Below are 25,108 nucleotides of genomic sequence, written 5' to 3'. Positions count from 1 at the left end.
GCAGTAATTGTAGACACATTTTGCAAAGCATTTGCAAAAGATTTTGCTCCATTAAAAAAATCTCCAAAAAGAAAGTTAAGATTCTAAAGCATTTAAATGCAACAGTAGAAAAAGGAGTCCAACACTTTGCCTTGAAATAAAATTGTTCGTAGTGGTAAAGAAATTAAATATAGTACTTGCGGAGCATAAAAGAAGCATTTGTTGCTGAAGAAGGAAATTTGAAAACAGCAGTAACTTCTTTCCATTTCCCCTCCTTGACAATCTGCAGCTCATTTTAAATATCAACTTCAGTGGAAAAGGTACAAGTAGATTGAATCAGAGAATTTAACCATTTCATTGATTTGACGGCAGTGGACAGTATTAAGAAGTAAAAAAAGTTAAAATCTTGTTCATTATATTATTCAATCTTGTCGAATACTATATACCAAACATACACTATGCACTGAATATACAAATGATTGGATTCATGCTTCAAGAAGATAAGTTTAAACAAAAGTGAACAAAAACGTGGTTGAGAAAACAAGAAAACGGATATTGCTAAAGTCCAGTAGGCAATGAAATAAAACAGGATTAACCATTAGACAAAGTACTTCAAAATGCATTGGAAGTCTAGTGAAATCTGTTGTGAAGTATTGATGGAGATCCTTGGGATATTGCCCTTGTTTAAGCCCCTTTTTTTGGGAAGAATGAATTTTTGAATAGTGTATTGATGGGAAAAGTGTGGTTAAAAAATAAGGAAAAATTTTGGATTTGCGTGTAATATTATTTTATTGAAAAATGTGTGGTTGAAATGATGTCAAAAAAGAATGGAGGTCAAACAAGGGCATTATTAGAAGACTAACTATGAATTTTTAGTGCAAATATTGAGTTGTTTTTCAGCGTATTGGAAAATTTTGATTATTAAATAAGCAAAGAATTTCCTCTCTACAATTTTTTCTCTCTCGACATCTCCATTTCCTTTCTACCTCTTCCCCTTCTTATTTCTTTACCCTTCCTTCTATCTTTCTCCCTTTTCTTCTCATATCCTCTCTTCTACAATTCTATTATTTATTTTAATAATAATTATAAAATCTACCCACCTCCACCCCCACATTGTCCAAACCCTAAATTAATTCTCGTTTGCATTTTTATCATCAGCGACTTTTCTCCCTCTCTGCAGTTTTTTCTTCTTCACAATATGCTAGCGATGACGGTTCTCTCCACCATTTTTTTCTTCTTCACTTTGTTCACAAGTGTTGTCAGTATGAGCATCACTTCTTCTCCGCTCATGACGTCACACCATACATGACGCTCTAAGAACGACGTCGCTCAATGTCACTACAATTGGTGATGAACAGTCGCTTTTTCGATGACTACGGTGCCTCCACTCCAATGCAGTGGCACCCACTCTCTAGACCTGTGATCTATTCTCTATTCTTTGTGGATTTGAGGAGGTGGCGACAGTGGCGAGGGTTTAGGCTTTTTTTGTCGGGTGGTGGTGTGGTGGTGGTGTGGTGGAGATGGAGGTTCTCTATGACTGTTGTTGATTGGACTCTCACAATCTTGTTATCCTACCATTTCCTCCGTACTTACCAGATTGTTCGACATGTATCCCTCTATTTATAAATACGAGTATAAGTAATCACGACTCATTCATACCCCCTCAAAAATCAATAATTTGAATTCATTTTAGTTGAAATATGGACATATTATTTACAAAAGTTCAGAGATATTCATTAGTTATATTTTGTAACAAATCAATACAATGATTTGTGATTTCACTAACTCGATACCGTAGAATTTATGTCAAATCAACAGTTCTTAGTCACGTGATTAACTTTCTAGCTTTTTAAGTTTGATGATCCAATATTTAAGATTGTCATGTTGAAGAAGAAGAAAAATATTGGAGACATCAACAAAACCACACAAGTACCGTTAAATGAGACTTATACTGTTCTGTCTATAAATACGAGTATAAATAGCCACTATCCATCCATGCCCCTAAAAACCAATAATTTGAACTCATTTCAGTAATGATTGGACATGTCGTTTACAAAAGTTGAAAGATGTATTCATTAGTCATATTTTCTAACGAATCAATAAAATGACTTGTGATTTCACTAACTTGATATCATATAATCTATATTAATTAAACAATTCTTTATCATACGATTAACCTCTTTGACTTTTTTTTTTTTTTAAATTAGAGGATTCAATGCTTGAGGTTGTTGTGTTGGAAAAGAAGCAAAATATTGGATGAATCAACAGAACGACACAAATATCGTTAAACGTCACTTGTTCCGTTCTATCTATAAACAAAAGCAGAAATAGCCACAACCCATTCATGTTCTTGAAAACTAATAAGTTGAACTCATTTTAGTTGTAATGTGGACATTCCATTTACAAAAGATGAGAGATGTGTTCATTAGTTATATTTTCTAATGAATCAATACAATGACTTGTGATTTCAACAACTCAATATCATATAATTTATACCAATTCAACTTTTTTGTCACAAGATCAACCTTTATGACTTTTTAATCATTGCATTGCAAAATAAGAAAATATTGGAGAAATCAACAGAATGACACAAGTGTCATTAAATGATATTTGTGTCCTTCTGTTTATAAACATGAGTATAAATAGCCACGATCCATCCATACCCTGAAAATAATAAGTTTAACTCATTTTAGTTGTAATATGGACATTTCGTTTATAAAAGTTGAGAGATGTGCTCATTAGTTATATTTTTAGCAAATCAATACAATGACTTGTGATTCCACCAACTCGATATCATATATTTTATGTCAATTCAACCGTTCTTTGTTACAAGATTAACCTTTTTGACTTTTTTAAGTTAGGATCCAATTATTGAGGTCGTTACGTTGAAAAGAAGCAAAATATTGGAGAAATCAACATAACGGTACTAGTGCCGTTATTGAGAATGAAACAACACTCATGATTATCTATCTATAAACATGAGTATAAGCAACCACGATCCTCTGTGCCCCGATAATTAATAAATTGAACTCATTTCAGTTGAAAGATGGACATGCTATTTACAATATTTGAAAGATATGCTAATTATTTAATCAATATAAAAACAACAAAATGGCTCAAATGTCGTAACTGCAATGTAAACGACACAAGTGTCATTATTGTAAAAATGTATGGACAAGTGATACCATTTAGATTTTGTCATTAGTTGATATTAAATCAATAATATGTAATTTTTGAGCATCATTTTTATATTTTCTAGGTAAAATATCAAACTGATAGTAGTGATGTTTTATTATAACAAAAACATTATGTCTATCGTTATGGGTTCATTGATTCTAAGATAATAACAAAATCAATCGTTTTAGGATTATGAAACACCATCTCAATTTGATATGACCTTAAATCCACATTAATTAATTCTTGCACTTTGTTGTACAACTCTATCTACAAAATGCTATAGGTGAAGAATATAATAAATAACAAGATTTTAATGTAGCAAGCACACTTATTGGAGAACACATGCGATGTGATTTTGGAGATGAATTGAGGATTTTAATTGGATTGATAGTGACTTTAGGGTCTTTTCAATGATTAGAATTTTTTGGACATTTGATATTATTTTTTTAGGGTAATTATATTACCACCACAAAATTTATTAAGTGTGTCACAATTTTTTAATTATTTTCTTATTTACTTAATAACTTTAAGTAAAATTATATAATTAGGGTTAATTTACTTTTAATTAATTGCATCGCATTATAATCACACCACAACACAAAGACCTAATGTCATCTTCTTTTTCTTTTCTATAATTGCGAGCCTAGCCGTCATAAAACATGTAAGAATTCATGATGGAAACTACTTTTCTTTGCAAATCCGGCATATCATTAAGAGTGTGTTTGATTGGCATGGAAAATATTACCTAGAAAAAAAAATGTTTTTCATCTTTTGTGGAAAATAAAAACCACCTCTGCCCAAGGAAAATATTTTCCTTAGGCATATTTTCAAAAGTTGGAAAATGTTTTCCATGGAAAAAAATAGCAATCAAACACTCCAAGTAAAAATTTGGGTGGAAAATTAATATTTTTCATGGAAAATAAATGTAATCAAACACACTCTAAGTGTTTTATAATTCTTCAAGTACAATCCATTATGAGAATTCTTCACGTGAAAAGAACTAAACAAAACATTCTTTAAGATTTTTTTTCTTCAGTTCGGTTTTATCCCTTACTAGAAACACAAAGAATAGTATCTTTATTACAAGACAACACCAAAAAAACCAATTGAAAATTTTGGGGTTTTCAAATCAATTCAAAATGAACCCAAATCAGTACATAATAACAGTAACGGTCCAAAGGAGATTGAATTTGCAAAAATTTAGCATAAGAATTTCAATTTCTATGGTTAAAAAGGAAAACATTTGTTATTTAGCAAGACACCCAAAAAGCAATGCAAGATTGTGTTTTACAATCAGTTTAAATCAATATCAAATGAAAACAAATCAGTATAGAATAGGCCCCCATGGCACATCTCCAACTGGTAAAAGGGGAGGGTGGAGAAATCCAACTTTACTTGAGGCTGCCGCGTCAAAAGTTCGAATCCTGAAATATGAATTTGGCTCTTGGGTAAGTGCAAGTGTACAAGCAGCCTTCCACCCTATACCCTTGAAGGCATAACCTGCGATTTACCTCTCTAACGATATTTCAGGGCAGGGGCGATGGGGAGCCCTTAAGGTTGGGGTTCAACCTTTTAAATCAGTATAGAATAGTAATAGGTTCAAGGAAATTGAATTTACAAAAATTATCCCCAAGAAGTTAAATTTCTAATGAGGAAAAATGGAAAATATTTGTTGGGCCGGCAAGGAAAAAAAATCTTAGGTCCAAATTATTAAGAGTATAAAATGAATCGATCTAATGAATCTCATTAATAAAATACAGATTAAACGAAAAATGCAAATATTGTTAAATTTTATGAGCCAGCGAGCATTAAATTAAAGAAAAGAGAGAAAGTGTATGTTCCAGTTAACGTAGGGAGCCAAATTTCAGGTGTACTGCCATCTATAGCCCTCTTAGCTTGGAGTTTCTCTATACTGACCCCTAAAGGGATAATGCAGTTGTTTTTCCTTATTTCTTTTTGATTATTGTATTCATGCTTTTCGTTTGCATCTGAAGGCACAGAAAGCCTCTAGTGCTCCCGAGTCAGGGAAGAAAAAGAATGTAAAAAGAGAAGCCGAGGAAAACCCGGTGGATTACATAGACCCAGAAACATCTGTGGGTGAGAAGAAAAAGCCGTCTCGTCAAATGGCAAAGACACTCAATGCCAATGCTGTTGAGAAATCGTAAGTATGTGGCTTTAAAAAAATAGGCAATGTTATTGGATACTTAATTTGTTATGTTTTCCTTGACCTTCTAATTAGTAATTTCTAATTTAGGTGGTACGCATGGTGGGAAAAGTCTAAATTCTTTGAGGCAGACTCTAGCAGCTCAAAACCACTTTTTGTCATTGTGAGTCTCTTTATGAACCATTCTTTGGTGTTGCTTGTATTGTTAAATTTATTTTAATCATTACTTATTAATATAAGCAAAAACATAGTGATGAAATTATTTTCGAGAGCAGGTTGATGGTCTTTGTTGCATATCCTAGGATACTGAATAGCCATTTAAAAATGAGATATAGTTACAAAAGGAAATTAATTGAAAGGGACCTGTTGAAAAACAAACATGTAACTAATATAAGCGAAAACATAGTGATGATATTATTTTGGAGAGCTGGCTGATGGTCTATGTTGCGTTTCCTGGGATACTGAATAGCCATTTAAAAAATGAGATATAGATACAAATGGAAATGAACTGAAAGGGACCTATTGAAAAACAAACATGTAACTGTGATTTCCCAATTTTCTCATTTTCTAGATCTGTCTCTCCTTTTTTTCCATCTTTCTCTGGCTACCTGTGTCAACTTGTAGGCATGACATCTCATATACTCAGTGCATTATGTTTATCAATTTGTCTGTTTCACCTAATTTCTTTTTCAAGCGAGTACAAAGAACATTGGTTTTGCTTAAGTGGTTCTCCAAGAGTGCTTGTTACAATGCTTTCAAGATAGTTGAGAAACTCAGAAATGAGAACAGAAAGGGAAAAAAGTTTGCAGTGGAAGGAAATGTGAAATTAATGTAATTTTGTTTAGTGATAGGGAAAAATTTTATGTACAAAAATACTACGATTGTTTCTATCAATGTGCAGTCAGAGCTTATGAAATTAAACCTTGTTGTAAAGTTGAATGACTAAAATTATATTGAAAACTATGAAGCAGAAATACATAGAAACATTCACTTTAGACATTTATGTTGCTGCCACATGTTCATGGTATGTGGCCATGTTGACCAAATTGTGTGCATGCCTTTCGCACGCTGCTTGTGAAATTAGCTTTTATTGATTTTTAGTTTTTAGTTATATAAATATCACATTTAAATTTGATCATTCATGCAAAAACTTGCTGTCAATAAAATTAGAAGTGGAAATATTTTAACTTGAAATACTTACATAGAAACATGAATAGTTTTGATTCATGGCAGATGTAAATGAAAGGAAAGTCACATTGCCCGAATGCGATCCGCTGATGAATGGGTCAACAATACACAGCATAATAAAATATTAATAGTATTCTATTATGGGCTTGAGACCTCAAGCGACTTTTCGGTTACTAACGTGCTAACTTGTGTAACGGTTCTATTGTCCCAGATTAATGAGTTTTATCTGTCTTAGTTACACGGTTAAATTAATTTGTGAATGAAGAATGTTCAACTTGATGTGGACTCTTAACCTGTAGATATGCACAGGTGATAATTCTTATGATAAACATTAATCGAAAAACAGTCTTTAAATATGCACAAGTAATTCTGTCATGTGTCTCAGACGGGTAGCAGATGGTTTGGACATGAAACTTAACCCATTTATTAAATGGATTAGAATCTAACCATTGAAATGAATTAATTTTATGAGATAAGTAATGTTTAAGTTTTTGTGGTATCAAACACACACAAGTACACATAAAGAGAGTGGTATGAGGTTTTTACACAATTTTTTAAAGCTGGCTTGAGCATCGAACCATAAAAGAGAAAGGGTCAAAAGGTTCAATCGGAATCAAACTAGGTAATAAATAGATGAATGAATCCTTATGAACATTTTAATTTTATTTTGACAGCTATATATAATTAAATTTTCATTCCACCAATACTAAATAAATACAAATATATCAAATATATGTTTTTTAATATAAAACTTATTTTTGTTTTAAATTTTTTGGATCACTTTGAAACTCATTCCAATTTTACTAAATAATTTGTAAGAAAAAAAACGGAAAGGTTTTAGTAGTCTATAGGAATTGAGTAATTTAATTTTGCAATCACTCTGATGTGGCTATAAATATTATTAAATAAGTGTACTTTACTGGAATTTGTCAATCCCATGTTGGAAGTGTATTGAATAAGTGTGTTTTATTGGAGTTTGTCAATCCCACATCAAAAGTATATCAATTATGGAATTGAAGTGGATATAAAAGAGCTCCATGGGGATTGCGATCTCCTAGGTAACATTTTTATTATATAATTTTTTATTTTTAAAAATAAGTTGGTTTCCAGTTTAATTGGCTGGTTTTCCAGTTAATTGATCGATTTTTTATTATACAGTTAACTTATTATAACCGAACCGAATCTTGGTCTGGTTCCTCCTTTTTCCAGTTGAAATGGTTGGTCCAGTCCAGTTTTAATAACATTGGTTTTACGTGACTAAAAGAAACTGAAAAAAAATCATGAGAATGTTTGCCAACTGCCAAGTTGCATATAATTAATTAATAGGCAAGGCATTGCCCATTTCTACAATAGCCCACATGTAGTGAAAATACCAAATCATGCCACATGCTCGTAAAACAATTTCAATCTGTGTACAAAAGAATAGCGTGGCAGAGATCAAAGACAAGTAGAATTTACAAACATTTTTATTTTGTAATTTTGGATTAGTATCAGTCTTGCTATGAAACCATAAGATTACTATTCACTGCTGTAATTGCTAAACTTCTAAAAGGTCTGTTATAAGATCACACAATTTTTGTGTAAAGTTTATATTACCACTGGTGAGTTCTAAGGATAAATGTACATCTTTTCTAATTTAAAATTTTCAATCTAAAAAAAATAATAATATATATGTAGACCACTTCTTACCATGGTAAAGTGGTTAAAAAGTTAAACTAGAGTAGATGAAAATGGTTTGGTGCAGTTTTGTTGATTTTCATTTTTCTTTATGTTATTCCCAAGGAGCGCACTAAGTTAATGCCAGTTATGATTTAAATAATATTTGGTCTGGAGCTTGGAGGTACAAGTGTATGCTGATCTCTACTTGAATGGTGACGTATTATTTGTGTGATATGATCTTGTTATAGTGATGATAAAGACAACAGTATATACTTATGAAATTAGAGTGTTCCATTTTGGTGGAACTTGGAAGTATTCAATGGATTGAAATGGGTAAAAGAAAAGCTTGAGATGATAATATGGGTAAATAGAGGAATGGCAGGAATCGAGGAAGCAGGTCTATCTTTATGCAAAGTTTGATTGTCTGTGCAGTTCAATTACTCTTATATACTTTTCTCCTTGTGAATGCAGGTTTTGCCACCTCCTAACGTTACTGGGGCTCTACATATTGGCCATGCCCTTACTGTTAGAATATACAACATCAACAGACTTCCAGCAGCTTCAAGCTTCTTCCAGTTTACAACAGATTCCAGAGACTTCCATCTCAACAGTTCAAATTCCATCGAGATTTTATCTCCAGCTATCAATGTTAGTTAGTAGTTAGTTAAGTTGGTTAGTTGATTAGTTAGAAAGTTAGTTAATTACTCTACCATTTTCTCTATAAATACAGTCGTGTATGCATTGAATATTAATTGAAATTTCTTCTTCCGATCCCTCCCTTTCATGAAGGTTTATTTTCCTCCTTCTTTGGAGTGTTCCTTTCCTCCTATTATGGAGTGCATTTCCTCCTATTTTGGAGCGTAATTTTCCTCCTTTAATGGAGTAATTCATCTTCTCCTTTTAAGGAGATTTCTCATTCAATAAAATGTAACATGGTATCAGAGCAGAATTTGCTTCCTGCTGCTGCTTTCCTGAGATTTAATTCATCTCATTTTTCGGTATTCTGCTCAAAGAAAGCAGATCTGTGGTTTCTTCCATTTCGACACAATTCTGGAAGTGTCATTCCTAGAATTTTCATCTCTGTGGTTTTCTCTCTTCTGAAACTGATCATTGAGATTCAGTCCACTGGATTTCGATTTACCTTCATTCTCATTCAATTCAAAGAGGTTTTCTGAAGGACGTTGAGGAACAGTGATTGCTCGAAGGTGTAACTGGTAATGGTATGCTTCTTCGAAGTATCGCCAATCGAGCTGAATTTACCAATTTCAACAATAAAATTTCTCTTCATTTTCTTCTGGATCTCTTACATCATCAAGCTGTTAAATCAGAGTGTAGCATGCATTTGTAATCCTATTGTAATAACGGATTTGGTTTGCAAAAGATTTTGCTCCATTAAAAAAATCTCCAAAAAGAAAGTTAAGATTCTAAAGCATTTAAATGCAACAGTAGAAAAAGGAGTCCAACACTTTGCCTTGAAATAAAATTGTTCGTAGTGGTAAAGAAATTAAATATAGTACTTGCGGAGCATAAAAGAAGCATTTGTTGCTGAAGAAGGAAATTTGAAAACAGCAGTAACTTCTTTCCATTTCCCCTCCTTGACAATCTGCAGCTCATTTTAAATATCAACTTCAGTGGAAAAGGTACAAGTAGATTGAATCAGAGAATTTAACCATTTCATTGATTTGACGGCAGTGGACAGTATTAAGAAGTAAAAAAAGTTAAAATCTTGTTCATTATATTATTCAATCTTGTCGAATACTATATACCAAACATACACTATGCACTGAATATACAAATGATTGGATTCATGCTTCAAGAAGATAAGTTTAAACAAAAGTGAACAAAAACGTGGTTGAGAAAACAAGAAAACGGATATTGCTAAAGTCCAGTAGGCAATGAAATAAAACAGGATTAACCATTAGACAAAGTACTTCAAAATGCATTGGAAGTCTAGTGAAATCTGTTGTGAAGTATTGATGGAGATCCTTGGGATATTGCCCTTGTTTAAGCCCCTTTTTTTGGGAAGAATGAATTTTTGAATAGTGTATTGATGGGAAAAGTGTGGTTAAAAAATAAGGAAAAATTTTGGATTTGCGTGTAATATTATTTTATTGAAAAATGTGTGGTTGAAATGATGTCAAAAAAGAATGGAGGTCAAACAAGGGCATTATTAGAAGACTAACTATGAATTTTTAGTGCAAATATTGAGTTGTTTTTCAGCGTATTGGAAAATTTTGATTATTAAATAAGCAAAGAATTTCCTCTCTACAATTTTTTCTCTCTCGACATCTCCATTTCCTTTCTACCTCTTCCCCTTCTTATTTCTTTACCCTTCCTTCTATCTTTCTCCCTTTTCTTCTCATATCCTCTCTTCTACAATTCTATTATTTATTTTAATAATAATTATAAAATCTACCCACCTCCACCCCCACATTGTCCAAACCCTAAATTAATTCTCGTTTGCATTTTTATCATCAGCGACTTTTCTCCCTCTCTGCAGTTTTTTCTTCTTCACAATATGCTAGCGATGACGGTTCTCTCCACCATTTTTTTCTTCTTCACTTTGTTCACAAGTGTTGTCAGTATGAGCATCACTTCTTCTCCGCTCATGACGTCACACCATACATGACGCTCTAAGAACGACGTCGCTCAATGTCACTACAATTGGTGATGAACAGTCGCTTTTTCGATGACTACGGTGCCTCCACTCCAATGCAGTGGCACCCACTCTCTAGACCTGTGATCTATTCTCTATTCTTTGTGGATTTGAGGAGGTGGCGACAGTGGCGAGGGTTTAGGCTTTTTTTGTCGGGTGGTGGTTGTGGTGGTGGTGTGGTGGAGATGGAGGTTCTCTATGACTGTTGTTGATTGGACTCTCACAATCTTGTTATCCTACCATTTCCTCCGTACTTACCAGATTGTTCGACATGTATCCCTCTATTTATAAATACGAGTATAAGTAATCACGACTCATTCATACCCCCTCAAAAATCAATAAGTTGAATTCATTTTAGTTGAAATATGGACATATTATTTACAAAAGTTCAGAGATATTCATTAGTTATATTTTGTAACAAATCAATACAATGATTTGTGATTTCACTAACTCGATACCGTAGAATTTATGTCAAATCAACAGTTCTTAGTCACGTGATTAACTTTCTAGCTTTTTAAGTTTGATGATCCAATATTTAAGATTGTCATGTTGAAGAAGAAGAAAAATATTGGAGACATCAACAAAACCACACAAGTACCGTTAAATGAGACTTATACTGTTCTGTCTATAAATACGAGTATAAATAGCCACTATCCATCCATGCCCCTAAAAACCAATAATTTGAACTCATTTCAGTAATGATTGGACATGTCGTTTACAAAAGTTGAAAGATGTATTCATTAGTCATATTTTCTAACGAACCAATAAAATGACTTGTGATTTCACTAACTTGGTATCATATAATCTATATTAATTAAACAATTCTTTATCATACGATTAACCTCTTTGACTTTTTTTTTTTTTTAAATTAGAGGATTCAATGCTTGAGGTTGTTGTGTTGGAAAAGAAGCAAAATATTGGATGAATCAACAGAACGACACAAATATCGTTAAACGTCACTTGTTCTGTTCTATCTATAAACAAAAGCAGAAATAGCCACAACCCATTCATGTCCTTGAAAACTAATAAGTTGAACTCATTTTAGTTGTAATGTGTACATTCCATTTACAAAAGATGAGAGATGTGTTCATTAGTTATATTTTCTAATGAATCAATACAATGACTTGTGATTTCAACAACTCAATATCATATAATTTATACCAATTCAACTTTTTTGTCACAAGATCAACCTTTATGACTTTTTAATCATTGCATTGAAAAATAAGAAAATATTGGAGAAATCAACAGAATGACACAAGTGTCATTAAATGATATTTGTGTCCTTCTGTTTATAAACATGAGTATAAATAGCCACGATATCCATGCCCTGAAAATAATAAGTTTAACTCATTTTAGTTGTAATATGGACATTTCGTTTACAAAAGTTGAGAGATGTGCTCATTAGTTATATTTTTAGCAAATCAATACAATGACTTGTGATTCCACCAACTCGATATCATATATTTTATGTCAATTCAACCGTTCTTTGTTACAAGATTAACCTTTTTGACTTTTTTAAGTTAGGATCCAATTATTGAGGTCGTTACGTTGAAAAGAAGCAAAATATTGGAGAAATCAACATAACGGTACTAGTGCCGTTATTGAGAATGAAACAACACTCATGATTTTCTATCTATAAACATGAGTATAAGCAACCACGATCCTCTGTGCCCCGATAATTAATAAATTGAACTCATTTCAGTTGAAAGATGGACATGCTATTTACAATATTTAAAAGATATGCTAATTATTTAATCAATATAAAAACAACAAAATGGCTCAAATGTCGTAACTGCAATGTAAACGACACAAGTGTCATTATTGTAAAAATGTATGGACAAGTGATACCATTTAGATTTTGTCATTAGTTGATATTAAATCAATAATATGTAATTTTTGAGCATCATTTTTATATTTTCTAGGTAAAATATCAAACTGATAGTAGTGATGTTTTATTATAACAAAAACATTATGTCTATCGTTATGGGTTCATTGATTCTAAGATAATAACAAAATCAATCGTTTTAGGATTATGAAACACCATCTCAATTTGATATGACCTTAAATCCACATTAATTAATTCTTGTACTTTGTTGTACAACTATATCTACAAAATGCTATAGGTGAAGAATATAATAAATAACAAGATTTTAATGTAGCAAGCACACTTATTGGAGAACACATGCGATGTGATTTTGGAGATGAATTGAGGATTTTAATTGGATTGATAGTGACTTTAGGGTCTTTTCAATGATTAGAATTTTTTGGACATTTGATATTATTTTTTTAGGGTAATTATATTACCACCACAAAATTTATTAAGTGTGTCACAATTTTTTAATTATTTTCTTATTTACTTAATAACTTTAAGTAAAATTATATAATTAGGGTTAATTTACTTTTAATTAATTGCATCGCATTATAATCACACCACAACACAAAGACCTAATGTCATCTTCTTTTTCTTTTCTATAATTGCGAGCCTAGCCGTCATAAAACATGTAAGAATTCATGATGGAAACTACTTTTCTTTGCAAATCCGGCATATCATTAAGAGTGTGTTTGATTGGCATGAAAAATATTACCTAAAAAAGAAAATGTTTTTCATCTTTTGTGGAAAATAAAAACCACCTCTACCCAAGGAAAATATTTTCCTTAGGCATATTTTCAAAAGTTGGAAAATGTTTTCCATGGAAAAAAATAGCAATCAAACACTCCAAGTAAAAATTTGGGTGGAAAATTGATATTTTCCATGGAAAATAAATGTAATCAAACACACCCTAAGTGTTTTATAATTCTTCAAGTACAATCCATTATGAGAATTCTTCACGTGAAAAGAACTAAACAAAACATTCTTTAAGATTTTTTTTCTTCAGTTCGGTTTTATCCCTTACTAGAAACACAAAGAATAGTATCTTTATTACAAGACAACACCAAAAAAACCAATTGAAAATTTTGGGGTTTTCAAATCAATTCAAAATGAACCCAAATCAGTACATAATAACAGTAACGGTCCAAAGGAGATTGAATTTGCAAAAATTTCGCATAAGAATTTCAATTTCTATGGTTAAAAAGGAAAACATTTGTTATTTAGCAAGACACCCAAAAATCAATGCAAGATTGTGTTTTACAATCAGTTTAAATCAATATCAAATGAAAACAAATCAGTATAGAATAGGCCCCCATGGCATATCTCCAAGTGGTAAAAGGGGAGGATAGAGAAATCTAACTTTACTTGAGGCTGCCGCGTCAAAAGTTCGAATTCTGAAATATGAATTTGGCTCTTGGGTAAGTGCAAGTGTACAAGCAGCCTTCCACCCTGTACCCTTGAAGGCATAACCTGCGATTTACCTCTCTAACGATATTTCAGGGCAGGGGCGATGGGGAGCCCTTAAGGTTGGGGTTCAACCTTTTAAATCAGTATAGAATAGTAATAGGTTCAAGGAAATTGAATTTACAAAAATTATCCCCAAGAAGTTAAATTTCTAATGAGGAAAAATGGAAAATATTTGTTGGGCCGGCAAGGAAAAAAAATCTTAGGTCCAAATTATTAAGAGTATAAAATGAATCGATCTAATGAATCTCATTAATAAAATACAGATTAAACGAAAAATGCAAATATTGTTAAATTTTATGAGCCAGCGAGCATTAAATTAAAGAAAAGAGAGAAAGTGTATGTTACAGTTAACGTAGGGAGCCAAATTTCAGGTGTACTGCCATCTATAGCCCTCTTAGCTTGGAGGTGATATCTTCTATTGAAATGCTTTCTCTTTGGTTCACATGAACTGGAGTTTTTAGTGCCGTGGAAGATCCAAATGATGTGCACATAATGTGTTTGGTAAAATGTCCAACAAGGTCTTCTGCAGACAAGTTTCCATCAATCAGCTGAAGAAGGAATGGAATCCATTAGAAATCTCTTCCAATGCTCATGTCATCATAAGGTGTTGTGTATGTTGGTAGTGGCGTCTCTACTACAATTATATTAGTAGTGATGCTTGAAGGAAACTCATCAGCTGATGCATCCACGTTTCACTCCATTTCTCTCATCTTCAAGATGGATCTCCTAGTCCATCTTGAGGGGGGTGTGTTGGAATGCAATTGCACCAGATTCCAGCAGCTTCCACATCAGCACGAATATTCCAAATCAGATTCCAGTTCAGGCAGAATATTCTTCTAGCTGTCAAAATTAGTTTAGCAGTTAGTAGTCAAGTTAGTTAATTACTCTACCATTTTCTCTATAAATAGAGTCATTGTATGCATTGAGAAATTATTGGATTGTATTTTCCAATCCCTCCTTTCATGGAGTGTATTTCATTTTCCTTCTATCATGGAGTGTTTCTTTCATGGAACTTATTCAGGTTCCATTGTATCTTGTTCTTCTCCATTTATGGAGTTTAATACATTGTTCTCATTCAAGAATTTAACATGGTATCAAAGCATAATTGCTTCCTACTACTGTTTTCATCTCAGCATTTTAATGTTATCAAAGATAGTTTGTCCGAAGATAACTTTGGCTTCAGATCATCCACCAGTTTGACTGCCATTGGGAATGACCTCAAGGATAGGTTTCAACACCAACAACATGGTTTATCTTCGGTGCTTCATATTCTGTTGTTCCAGATTCTGATTCCTCACTGGAATCATTTTTTCTTCTTTATAGCAACCATTGAGTCATTTCTTCCTGCAACACAGCAAGCTCATCTTCCTCTTCTATATTCTTGCAAGCAGCTGGATGTACAGGTTGTCTTTCAGCTCTTCAAGTCTCCCTCTAATTCATATTTATCAAAATCAGCCGTTGCAACAATTGGTCTAACAGTGCTTCTTGAATCTGTTTCATATTTTCGGTCTGCTCAAATTGTTTGATTGGCTAGACCTCAAACCTTGATTTTTTTCAACCTCGAAATCAGATCGGGATTTGTGTTGTAGAAATTGCTACGTTGGTACCTTTGCCATTGTATAATTTTCATTACCACTTTCAGGAAAGCTATTCTCTCCGGAATGTACATATGATCTTCTGGAAAATTTTGAGTATTTCAGAAGTAGGTCCACTTCATCGAAGGTTCTTTGCTCCGAGGATTGATAATTCGTACCTTTCCAGTCTGCAAATTGCAGAGCATTCCAAAAGCTGAAGTTGCTTGATGTCAGTTTTCAATGCGTAAAAGCTTATGCTGATATTTGCAATCAGATGAGAAGCTGAATTGGAAAATGATTAAATTTTTGATACTTCATTGCATGGCATGCTAAAATTGATGGCTACTATTTCTCAGCTTCTTGCTTATTAGCTTCGATTCTGCAAGTCGGGTTAGGAAAGCAAAAGTTCCCCAAGATGGACTATTGCTGATCTCCATAGTCTATCTTGAGGGGGGTTTGTTAATATATACAACATCAGCAGTCTTCCAATAGCTTCAAGCTTCTTCCAGTTTACAACAGATTCCAGAGACTTCCATCTCAACAGTTCAGATTCCATCGAGATTTTATCTCCAGCTATCAATGTTAGTTAGTAGTTAGTTAAGATGGTTGGTTGATTAGTTAGAAAGTTAGTTAATTACTCTACCATATTCTCTATAAATACAGTCGTGTATGCATTGAATATTAATTGGAATTTCTTCTTCCAATCCCTCCCTTTCATGGAGGTTTATTTTCCTCCTTCTTTGGAGTGTTCCTTTCCTCCTATTATGGAGTGCATTTCCTCCTATTTTGGAGTGTAATTTTCCTCCTTTAATGGAGTAATTCATCTTCTCCTTTTATGGAGATTTCTCATTCAATAAAATGTAACACTTACTGCTGCAATCCAGGTCTTGTGTTGTTTAATGTTTCAATTCTGAAAGTTTATCCAGGATTGCCTTTCTTTATGTCGAAATAATTTCACCTTCAGGATACAATTTTTCGCTGGAGAAGAATGTCTGGATACAACACATTACGTGTGCCTGGCATGGACCATGCTGGAATTGCCACACAGGTTGTACCTCATATTTCATTTCCTGTAACTTCTTTCAGGGAGAATTTGGTTCTGGTATATTTGCATGACATACAAGTTGCTGACTATCAATTTGCCCTGCTATGAGACTTTGGTTGACTATTTTAGTCCAACAGTCAATATCTTCTGGTGTCAGATTATTGACTTGAGAGGTGAACAAATGTTGAAAATCCTATGCGTGAAGCATAACTTATGATCATAGTAACGTACTTGGGGTTGTGATATTAGTCAACAATTCTTGAACTTTGTGATTTATTAATTAGATAAAGTAGTCTGCTGAAAAAAATGTCTTCACGACAGAATTCTTCTCCAAAATAATTAAATAATGTGACTTGTATGCGAAAACTAATCTGATAAGGTTTTTTGGTATATCACTAGATTAAGGTGCAGAAAATGTGAAAAAGGTCGCTTTATCTATCAAAATATTTTATACAGATAAATAAGAGGAAGCTAAAATGATAGTATGATATATGGTAATTTCCTAGTTATCCTAATGAGATTCTTTTTTCTGAGATGACACGTGAATATTCAATATGCACTTAAAAATTTGTGAAGAGTTACTATGTGTAAGTTGACTAATCTTATCTGTCAAACTTTCTGATCTATGATATTTTTAACTGATATTTATGTAAACTCATTCAGGTTGTTGTGGAGAAGAAGATTATGAGGGAAAAGAAATTGACGAGGCGTGATGTTGGCATGAAAGCTTTGTAGCTGAAGTGAGTCTAGCCACCTATTTCTTATTTCTCTTATAATAGTATTTTTTTTCCTCTGTATACAATGTTCTTTGACTGGTGATTTGGCCTAAAAGGAATTTGAAGCTACCCATATAGTAAAGACTTCTAAATATAAGAAAAATGAAGAAATGAAGTTCATATATTTGAACTTCCATACTTTACGCACAGTTTGTTAATAGGTCTGGAAATGGAAGAATGAGTATGGAGGCACTATACTAAAACAACTACGTGGTTTGGGTGCTTCTCTGGATTGGTCCCGTGAGGTATTAATTTTGGTTATCAACATCATTATTATAATATGGACACTAGTAGTGGTGTTGTATGGTCATTTTAGTTCTAATAATTGGTTTTATGAAGTTATATTGTTCTTTTCTGCTCATTATCCATCAAACTCCTCCTTATAGTGTTTTACCATGGATGAAAAAAGATCAAGGGCTGTGACTGAGGCGTTTGTTAGACTTTACAAGGACGGTCTTATATATAGGCATGCTCATATCTCAACATCCAGTGTTTCTAATGTTGTTCCGTAGGTGGTCACTTGTGCTGCGACCGAATTTGCTGGCTTTATTTGTGGGACTCTTTCACAAGTCATCCTCCTTGCCAGTTTTGGGCATTATAAGATTTGTATCAGCAGTTGAGTTTGGCACCTGTTACACCTCCACCCTGTCGAATTATGCCCACCAATTTGACGAATAATTGGTGTTCAGCCTCACTGGATACTCCTGTGATTTTGATTAAATTACTCATTTGAAACTTGTTAGGCACAACAAAGAATCTATTCTATCTGACGTGATACATTTTATTTGTGCAAGTGCATGTTACATTTTATTTGTGTAAGTGCATGTTTCAGTTTTGGTTTTGACTCGGTAAAGCCTTCTATAACAAAAAGTTGGTGTTTTGCCTGTCACGGCTCAATAGTTATTTTCTTCTATTTTTCACTATTTTATTTCTTCTAATGAACCATTAACTCAATTTCTTCCTCAATTACCTGCAGAAGGTCATTAGATTGTTCCTTGTTTGCCTGCAGAAAGTTCTTCACTGCTGCCTATTTATATTCTTCATCTTTCCTAATTTTTAGGGATCTCTGTCTAGTGAACTGGGATTGTGTCTTGCGGACAGCAATATCTGATATTGAGGTAGATATAGCTATTTTGGCCCATCAGCTTTTAAAGGTCGTGGTCATGATTGTATCATAAGTTTCTGAACTGGAGTGGAAACAATGTTGGGTGATACTGCTATTGCTATACATCCAGAAGACCCAAGGTACGTGCATCTCCATGGAAAATTTGCAATTCATCCATTCAATGGAAGGAGACTTCCAATAGTGTGTGATGCAGTGCTCGTAGATATGAATTTTGGGACTGGCTGTGTGAAGGTAAGGATTATTTTTGTGTGCTATGAAATGCTGTCCTTCAACTTCTCTTTCTTCTCCAGAAAGCTCAATGCCAATGGCTACCTCTCTTATCTTGCAGATAACACCAGCCCATGACCCAAATGATTTTGAGGTTGGAAAGCGCCATAATCTAGACTTTATCAATATTTTCACGGATGATGGAAAAATAAATAACAATGGTGGTCCTGAGTTTGTAGGGATGCCACGTTTTGAAGCTCGTGTGGCTGTCACTGAGGCTTTAAAGGAAAAGGTATTCCTACCCTATCTATATTATTATTTTTATTACTGCCCACACTCTAAAATGGCTTATTTCTAATATAGCTCCTGCACTGTCAGAAGTTTCAAACCGCAGTTACAAATGAGCTATAATGTCTTTTGCTGAACTTCAGTTGTTACTTCATTGAACAAGAGTGTTTAGGGCCTTACTGAAAATTATACCATTGTTTTTTTAATCATTGAAGCAAACTTGATGGTTTTCTTTTGGGTGGAAAGTGTAATCTCCACAAGTATGTTTAAATTCACTTTCTTCTGCAATTCAGGGACTCTACAGAGGTGACAAAAATAATGAGATGCGTCTTGGCATTTGTTCTAGAACCAATGACGTAGTGGAACCCCTTATTAAGCCCCAGTGGTATGTTAACCGTAAAAGCATGGCCCAACAAGCTCTTGGTGCTGTAATGGATGACACAAGTAGGAAAATGGAGATAGTACCAAAACAATGTGTTGCTGAATGGAAGAGGTATCATCTGAAATTATACAGTTCTTCGATGTTTTATGCTGAAATACAATTTAAAAGAAACATTATGCTAATGTTATCCTCCATTTTACTTCTCTGCTTGATACTCGCACTTTTTCAATTTTTAATACATATCTGATGGACTTGAGTTGCAAAATATTGATGTTTTTTAGTTATTTAATTTGATGTCATCATTTCTTTTCTTTTTTTGTAAACTTTCATGTGGGTGCATGGGTGAGAATTTGGTACCACTAAGTGGACTTTGGATATTGCAGGTGGCTTGAGAACATTCGTGATTGGTGTGTGTCAAGGCAGCTTTGGGTGGGGTCACCGTATTCCTGCATGGTATGCAAAATTGGATGATGATGAGTTGACTGAACTAGGTGCATACAATAATCATTGGGTTGTTGCTAGAAACAAGGAAGAGGCTCAGGAGGAAGCTAGCAGAATCTTTGCTGGGAAGAAGTTTGAGCTTTCACAAGATCCTGACGTTCTGGACACCTGGTTTTCTGCTGGTCTGTTTCCATTATCGGTGTTGGGGTGGCCAGATGATATGGATGATCTTAAAGCATTTTATCCAACATCCGTTCTTGAAATCGGGCATGATATTTTGTTCTTCTGGGTTGCTCGTATGGTGATGCTGGGAATGAAGCTTGGCGGTGATGTTCCTTCCAGAAAGGTGAGGCCCTTTTGTACTTCGTTGGTAGCCATCAAGCTTTTTAACTGTTGAAATTAATCGTTTCAAACTTCCATTTCTAAGTTTCATGTCTTACTGATGCTTACCATGCTGTACAAAAGTGATGGTTCCACTGTCAGAGTGTTAACTGTTACGGTTTTTTCCTTAATTTTGAAAAAAAATATTGTGAAAAAAAAAATATCTACTATCAATCTTGAAAAAAATATTGTGAAAATTATTCTGTATGAACCGTATGACTGTTGAAAATGGGTTTGATTCATTGCTTCTGTTAGTTTTGACAGAAAGCAGCTAAACCTATCTGGATGACGTTAATCATTTTGGTGCTTCTCTTTTAAGATAGTAAGTTCAACTGGTGGTTTATTCTTTTCCAAATGATTAAGATGCATTTTCAACTGGTGCAGGTGTATTTGCGCCCAATGATTCGTGATGCACATGGACGCAAGATGTCTAAGTCATTGGGAAATGTTATTGATCCTCTTGAAGTGATAAATGGAATAACCCTGCAAGGTCTTCACCGAAGGCTGGAGGAGGGTAACTTGGATCCGAATGAACTGAAAACTGCAAAAGAGGGGCAGGTGAAGGACTTCCCTAGTGGAATACCTGAATGTGGTGCAGATGCTCTACGTTTTGCCCTCGTTTCCTACACAGCTCAGGTAATAGCTTTGTGTTTCTCCTTTGCAAAAGTTTTTCCTCTTTTTGAGTTTGGTAAGTTAACATCATTTCATTTCAGTCGGATAAAATAAATCTGGACGTTCAAAGGGTGATTGGCTATCGTCAATGGTGTAACAAGCTGTGGAATGCTATAAGGTTTGCCATGAGTAATCTTGGAGATGATTACATCCCTCCAACAAAGATAGTTCCAGATGTCATGCCTTTTGGCTGCAATTGGATACACCCTGCATTGAACAAAGCCATATCAAAAACAGTGTTGTCTTTAGAATCTTTCGAGTTCTCTGATGCAGCAACAGCAGTATACTCATGGTGGCAGTTTCAATTGTGCGATGTGTTCATTGAAATAATCAAGCCCTATTTTGCCAGCAATAATCCAGATTTTGCATCCGCGAAAAGATATGCACAAGATACCTTGTGGGTTTGTTTGGATAATGGCTTACGGTTACTTCATCTGTTTATGCCATTCATTACAGAAGAGCTGTGGCAGCGTCTTCCTTCCGGAACAGATTCTATGAGGAAAGAATCAATTGTGATATGTGAATATCCATCACCTGTTGAGGTAAGATCTAGATACATTTCTATGCAGTTTAAGGGAGGATATCAAAAAACAGTTAGGAATTTTTATTTTTTATTATTATTATTTTTTGGGCATTCCAATAGATTTCCAATGCTAATTGTTATGTTCCTTGATTGAGTTTTTACTCTACAATTGTCGGGCATGATTTATTAACATCGTGTGATTTTGAAACATCTTCTTTGTCGGTTTAGCAATGAAATTAGTCCCAACCTCATCTGTTACATTAGCTTACAGCTTCATATTGGAATGGGCATTATTATTTGGTTTCATCTCTATAATCATATATGTTTGGAAGTTGTTTGTCTTTTAACATTTAAGAGAGAAAGAGTTCTTTTAATGCCCAAGATTATAAATTTCTGAACGCAAAGAGTTAAGGGGGCATGTATCAAAGCAGATCAAGCTAGAAAAAGTGCTTTTAGCTCGTCTGCAAAGCAAATCTTGCGGACAAATAGAATTAAATATGATTCAGTGCCTTCACCTATGTCTTGCTGTGATATTATGTTGGAAATTCTGGATAGTGATATTCGTAAGTCAATGTCCCCCATCGACCTAGCCACTACCACCACAAAATGACCCAATTTTTTGTTAGAAATAACATTAAAAGAATCCCCAGTTTGGCAATTTCAGATACTACATAATTAAATCAGAATGTTGTTAAATATTGATCTGCTGCTCAATAATTTAATGCTGATGGACCACTAACAATCCTATTTATGCTCAAAGTTCCCGACATCCAATTTCATCTACTTGCTTAGTGTGACTGGTAGTAATGTTGTTTGGGTGCTCCACAATTCTGTTTCCACTCTTGAATTTTGCAGTGATTTTTCACATTTATCCAGTTTTTTTTATTATTTATAATCTATTCTTATATTAATTCTGTTTGGAATGTAAGCTCAGTTGCCATCTTCTCCTTATTCCTCTTTTTACAGTGCTGGACAAATGATAACGTGGAGTTGAAGATGGATATGATCGAGTCAGTGGTTAAATCACTCAGGTCTCTTCGGCCTACTCTGGAACCAAAGGAGAGACATGAAAGGTAAACGTCATGGGCTCAATGCTATAAATGTGTTGGATAATTTTGAACCTATATGGTTTGTATGGCAGGGAGAATCAGATATTAATGAAGAAGACAAAGTTAAAATCTTGTTTCTTACAGTGTCCTGACCTCCCCAGTGTTGTCTGCATAACATGCACTTAGTGTTCATCGTTTCCTTAAATATACAAGTTTGCTCCATGTCTTCCAGTCACACAACAATAAGATGGATTTGTACTGAAATATGGGCTAGATGCCCTCACTTTCCACTTGATTCTGGTACTTTGAGTGGTTTATTCAGAGAAGAAATATTATTGGTTCTTAATTGCTTTATAAGGTGTTAAAATAGACAGTTCCATAATTTTGGTTGTGAGTAACATGAAAAATATTTCTGCTTCTAGGCTTGCAGCTTATGTGCGCTGCCGTCTAAATGATGCGTGCAATAACATTAAAAGCCATGAGCTAGAGATTACTACACTAGCAACATTATCATCTCTGGAGGTATGTATTTGGATTCGTATTTATGACCTATAGTTTTGAATTAATGTCTCAGTTTTGACATCGATTTTATGATGTTATTGGAAGTATTGTGAAAATTTTCTTCCTTAAATTTCGTAGGTTTTAAGCGAGAGTGATGATGCTCTGGTCAGTTGTAAGGTATATGTGGTTAACGAAGCTCTCTCAGTATTCCTCAAGCTACAAGGAAACATTAACATAGAAGCTGAACGCCAAAAGCTCAAGAAAAAGATGGAGATGGAAAAGTGAGTCAATTCAATAGTTCTTTTTTTTTAGTATTATTATTATTCAAAGAAGAATAATGTTAGTACATAATGGAGTTACGTAATGATTTACATACATATGATATGTCAAAAGAGGAGTGAGGAAGTTTTCTTCTTTATTTTGTAGAAGAAATTCTAATTCACGTATATATCACATCATGTATATATAAACCATTATATATATGTAGCACAACCATTGAGAGAAAATAGTTCCATAATTTGTATTCATTTACTGTGTAATAACTTGACATGTTTTTCAGGCAACGTGATAGCTTGTTGAAAATGACTAGTTCGTCTGGCTACCAAGAAAAAGTCCCAGCTCATATCCGCGAAGAGAATGAGGCAAAGCTTGCATCGCTCTTTCAAGAGTTATTGTCGTTTGAGGAAGCTACCTCGCAGTTGGAAAGTGCATCAGGAAATAAGGGAAACTAGTAAAGTATTAGTAATTTTCACGAAAATAAATAAAATAAAATCATATCTAGGGCCAAAAATTTACCTATCAATTGTTGTGCCTGTACAAGTGACAAGATATTGTTTTAACAGAATGTGCAGAGGGACGGTCTCAATGAAGACCTTAATTTAAGACATAAATTACCGTTCAATCATAGAAATTACTGTTCAGGGTTTGCAAGAAATAATTGTCATGTCGATACTTTGTTAGCAACAAAGAAGGTTTCAAGGTACGCTTTGTAAAAATTTCTCAGGAGCATATTTTTTATTTGATCCACTTTGACTCCAAGTAATGATTTTGATTGTAATAAATAGATTGATTTCAATAACATGAATGTCATAAATTTAGAAATTTTTTATGCTCATTGTTCTTGAAACTATCTAAAGATTGAGACGGTGTTAGTAGCCCCATGTTGGAGGTAGAAGATGTGTCGAATTAACACCCAGCGAGTCTCGTAACACTTTTTATCCAATTTGTAGTATTTTTTTTTTTTTAATCGTTATAGTTTGTGTCAACTTCATACTAGTTGCAATTATTGATCGGATCAAGCAAAATGACTTATATGCTCCTTTTAACAATTAATTTATTCTTCTTGAGAGAAGCACATTTTTGGTAATTTATTTCTAGGGTAGTAATTGTGGCAGCAATGGGACCCATGCGTACTTGCCAACTATCAAAAATTTGTTAAAAAAGGGATAAAATTGCTTCTACACGGGCTTAGAGTATTAATAAGTTGTGGATCTTATTAAATGCGTATATAACAAATGGGTAGTAGATGTGAATTTTATGAAGTATGTGATAAAAATATGTTTGATGAGAGATGGTTATAAAATATGCTTGATACTTGGAGCATATTTAGCAGTGTTTATATGTGATTATAAGCTATGTTTTTCACAAAATGTGTGGATCCCAAGCTTAAACTAGAAAGGGTGGAGGGATGAGTCCCACAACATTTTTAAATTTTTTAGATTTCTTCTCTTTTATTCTATTCAATCTCTTTCAATAGCTGTGATTACTATAGTGAAAAATATCTGTAAGAGAATGGAAATTACATGCAATTTCTCCGCACAATATCAAAATATGATAGTTTTTTCATCTATTAGGGAGGATTTGTCGTGTTATTTTTTGCTTTTGTAATAAAGTATCACGTGTAAAAATAGTTATCATATAAGTAATTAGGAAAAAGATATTTGTGCATAATGAGGGTACCGAATGGTGTCCCCCCCCCCCCCC

The 25,108-nt window shown here is 33.7% G+C and overlaps 1 pseudogene; it reads left to right on the top strand.

The window, feature by feature from the left end:
• Positions 1-1,329: 1,329 nt before the first annotated feature.
• On the top strand, positions 1,330-24,237 carry LOC111379451 (annotated as a pseudogene).
• The last annotated feature ends 871 nt before the right edge of the window (positions 24,238-25,108 follow it).

This window comes from Olea europaea, unplaced genomic scaffold (assembly GCF_002742605.1).
Source record: "Olea europaea var. sylvestris unplaced genomic scaffold, O_europaea_v1 scaffold199, whole genome shotgun sequence".
NCBI lineage: Eukaryota > Viridiplantae > Streptophyta > Magnoliopsida > Lamiales > Oleaceae > Olea > Olea europaea.
The sequence above is the reverse complement of the archived record's forward strand: the minus strand, read 5'-3'. Positions and strand labels throughout refer to the sequence as shown.